The 4,470-nt window shown below is 32.8% G+C and overlaps 1 pseudogene; it reads left to right on the top strand.

Moving 5' to 3' along the window:
• The first annotated feature begins 271 nt into the window (after positions 1-271).
• LOC111148247 lies at positions 272-938 on the top strand (annotated as a pseudogene).
• The last annotated feature ends 3,532 nt before the right edge of the window (positions 939-4,470 follow it).

The following is a 4,470-nucleotide window of genomic DNA, read 5'->3' as shown; positions in this document are numbered from 1 at the left end:
GATGAAGACACAACATAAAAATGTGGGAAGAAACTTGCAGATGAAACCTAATTGGGCTAATTGTCTGCTGAAACAAACAATCATCATTTTCTATACAATTTAAACAAGACCCAGGGTCTCCTAAGATATTCAGAAGAGCTGGGATATCATATAAAATTATTTCATATACAAAGTACCAGAAACATTTCAATATTATAAGAAAAAAAGATATTTGAGTAAACCAAGATGACCCCGATATTGGAATCAAAAACATTAAAGCAGCTATAAAGCCATGTTCCTGAAAGTAAGCGTAAACACTCATGCAACCTATGGAGAGCTAGTGTTAACAGAAAGAGTAAATAAAAAATGGAAATTATAGGACTGAAAATAACATAGCCAAGATAATTTCCTTGGATGGGCTCAACAGCACAATGAAGAAAGGAGGAGAAACATCAGTGAACTTGAATATAGATCAATAGAAATGATCTAATCTGAATGACCGAGAAAAAGATTGAAAAATAAAGAGACTTAGGAATCACTGGTGCAACATTTTAAAAACGTGTAATATTGTATTTCCAGATGTAGAGAAAGAGTGTGTAGAAAATATTTAAACATATGATGGCTGATCCTCTCTGGATTCAGACTTAGGTTGCAGTCACATGGCTAAACACAAAGAAGGTCAGAATCATTGGTAAATATAGGACCTATTGTGCTTTACTCAGGAAAAGGGTGAAGAAGATTGAAGTAAACCAGCACACCAAGTATGCTTGCTCCTTCTGTGGCAAAACCAAGATGAATAGATGAGCTGTGGGGATCTGGCGTTGTGGTTCCTGCATGAAAATGGTAGCAGGTGGTGCCTGGACATACAACACCACTTCTACCATCACAGTAAAGTGAAGGAAAGAAGACTGAAGGAAGTGAAAGACCAGTTGAAGGGCTGTCATTTGAAACATTGCTAGTCTATAATAAATGGGTTAATTTATGTAACAACAAAAACATAATCAGTGAAAACTTCCCAAATTTGGTGAAAAATGTAAACTTAGGGTTTCAAAATGCTCAGCAAATACCAAAGATGATACTGCCAAAGAGATGTGTTGAATATACATCATAAACAAACTAATGAAAACTAAGGACCAATAATCTTGACAGCAGCCATATAAAAATGACCTATTACTAAGATTACCTATTTTCAATCATAACCATGGACACCAGAAACAGTAATATTTCAAAGTGCCAAAAGAGAACTACAAACTCTGAATTCTATGCCCAGTGAAAATACCATTCAGGAATGAAAGTCAAGTGAATACATTCTGAGATTTAAAAAAACAAAAACAAAACCCCTCAAAAACCTTAGAGAACTTGTTGCAAGGACAAAGAATCCAAAAGAACTGAGCACTGGGTGTGGTGCATAAATAATGAATTTTGGAAGACTGTAAGGAAATAAAATAAAATGGGGGGAAAAAAGAAAGTACTTAAAACTTAAACACATTTTTATTTATTTCGAAGGTCAAAGAAGTCTTCAGAAAAACTAGAAGACATACTAAACTTTTATAAAAATATGAAGGTACAATACATTAAAGTTAGTGGAATGCAACTAAATCAGTGATGAGATGAAATTTATAGCCTTATATGTTTTCTTTTAGAAAAAGGACTCAAGTTATAGTCTAAGCTCTCATTTTAAGAAACTAAAAAAAAAAAAAAGTAAACTAAAAAGAATAAAAGAAGGAAACCTATGGATTCAAGCAGAAATTAGTGAAATTGAGAAAAAAATTAATAAAAACAATAGCTGATTCTTTGAGAAGATTAATAAAATTGATAAGCCTCTACCTAGACTAATAAAGGCAGAGAGAACACAAATTACTAAAATCAGGAAAGAAAGAGGAATATCAATACGTACTATAAAAACATTGAAAGAATTTTAGGGGAATATTATGAATACCTCTGTGCACACAAATTTGACAACTTAAATGACATGAACCAGTTCCTCAAAAACAACCCTTCACCTAACTCCCCATGTCCTCCATGCTATTTAAAAAACAACCAACAATAAACACTTATGCATAAAGAAATAAATTGCCAGAATTGTCCTATTTAGAGAAATTTCAGGGGGAGAAAAATCTCTCCCATCCCTAGTTGTACTTAAAGAAGAAAAAACACAAAATAACACAAATTCTATATAATTACTTTCCAAAAATAAAAGAAGTATGAGAATTTCCCAACTTATTTGGAGAAGTCAGCACTGCTCTGATGCCAAAACCAGACAAAAATAGTACAAGACAGCCTAACTACAGACTAATAATCCTCACAAATAGAGACATAAAAAATTTCTCAAAATATTTGTAAATGGAATTCAATAATATGCAAAATGATACAGCATGACAACATAAGATTTATCCTGGTAATGCAAAGTTGGTTTGATATTTAAAAGTTGATTGTCTATCATACTAACAGACTAAGAACAAAAATTACATGATCACATTCAACTGATGCATAATGCATTTGATAAAAATTCAACATCTATTCATAAGACACAGAAACCCAGGAACAGAAGGTAAATTCCCTAGTCTGAGAAGAGACTCTACAAATAAATTAACAGTGAATATCATACTTAGTGGTAAAAGACTGAACACATCCTCCTGAGATTAGGACCAAAACAATGATATCCACTGTCCTCACTCTTCAGCATTTAATAACAAGTATTATCAATGGCAATAAGAAAAAAAATAAAAGGTGTACATATTGGAAAAGAAGAAATAACTGTTCCTCATCACTGACATGAATACCTATTATGAAAATCTTAAGGAATCTACCAGAAAAAGCTAGAAAATAAATGAGTTTAGCAAGATAACTGGATCATGAGTCAACGTGGAAAAAAACTAATCCTGTTTCTACATGTTAACAATGAATATTGGAAACTAAAAAAATCAATTCCATTTCAATTTAAAAAAGAAAGAAAGAAATGCTCAGTGTGGTAGGCAAATAATGGCCACCTAAAGATGTCTACCACATTGTAATCCCCAGAAACTGTGAATATATTATGTTACAATGCAAAGGGGAATTAAGGTTGTAATGAACTGATCTTAAAATAGATTATTCTAGGGGCACCTGGGTGTCTCACTTGGTTGGGTATCTGACTCTTGATCTTGGCTTGGGTCTTGATCTCAGGGTTGTGAGTTTGGGCCTCATGCCGAGCTCTGCACTGGGTGTGGATCCTAGTTTAAAAAAAAAGAAATTACCCTAGATGGTTTGTTCAGGCCTAATGTAATCAAAGTGGAAGAGGAAGGCAGAAGAGATTCAGAGAGATGGATAACAACAGTACCAAAAGCCAAGAAATATAAGCAGTTTTCATTGAATGGAAAAGACAAAGAAACTGGTTCTCCTTTAGTGCCTCCAGAAAAGAACGTAGTCTTGTAAACTGCTTGATTTTTAACCCAGTAAGACCTGTTAGATTTCTAATCTACAGAATTATAAGGTAATAAATTTGTTTTAATGCTCTAAGTTTATAATAATTTCTTGGAGCAGCAATATAAAACAAATGAGTATAAATCTAACAAAACCAGGAGAGAATCTGTATATTGAAAAAGTTTAAATGCTGATGAAAAACTGTAAGAAATCCTTTTTAAAAAGTTCATAAATTGAAAAGCATAATGTAGTGAAGATGTAAATTCTTCCCAAATTCATCTATGGATATAATTCAGTTTTAATGGGAACCTGAGTAGACGTTATTGTAGATATAGATAAGCTATTTCTAAAATAAAAATGAAAAAGAAAGGGAGTTAGGATAACTGAAACAATCTTGAAAAATAAATTTGAAAGAGTCAGAGAGGGGCGCCTGGGTGGCTCAGTGGGTTAAAGCCTCTGCCTTCGGCTCAGGTCATGATCCCGGGGTTCTGGGATCGAGTTCCACATCTCTCTCTCTCTGCCTGCCTCTCTGACTACTTGTGATCTCTGTCAAATAAATAAATAAAACCTTTTTTTTTTTTTTTTTAAAGAGTCAGAGATCTTAATTTTAAGACTTAGTGTAACTCCATAGTAATTAAGACACTGGTTTTGGTGAAGAGGGTAGATGCATCAATCCATGAAACAGCTTAATCTAGAAATAAACCCATATCGATAGGACCAAGGTGATTTTTGATAAATGTGCAAAGGTAATTCAATGGATAAAAGATAGTGTCTTCAAATGGTGTGAACAATGGATTAGACATCCATTAGTCAAAAAAATAACATAAAATTTTATCCTAAACTTGTCATCTTGTACAAAGTAAACTTAATAGATCAGTGATCTAAATGAGAGATATAAGCTCCAAAACATTAGAATGTGGAATAAAATCTTTATGATCTAGCATTAGGAAAGAAATCTCAGATCTGACCTTAAAAGCCCAATTCATAAAAGAAAGAAAAGATAAATTGAACTTTTTCATTAAAAAAAACCTTTGTTTTGTGAAGGACTTTAAGAGAATAGAAAGAAAAGCTGGAAACTGAGAAAATGTT

This window comes from Enhydra lutris, unplaced genomic scaffold, assembly GCF_002288905.1.
Source record: "Enhydra lutris kenyoni isolate GAN:26980312 unplaced genomic scaffold, ASM228890v2 scaffoldscaffold19, whole genome shotgun sequence".
In the NCBI taxonomy this organism is placed as follows: domain Eukaryota; kingdom Metazoa; phylum Chordata; class Mammalia; order Carnivora; family Mustelidae; genus Enhydra; species Enhydra lutris.
Note: the sequence above shows the minus strand (reverse complement) of the source record. Positions and strands in the feature narration are given on the sequence as shown.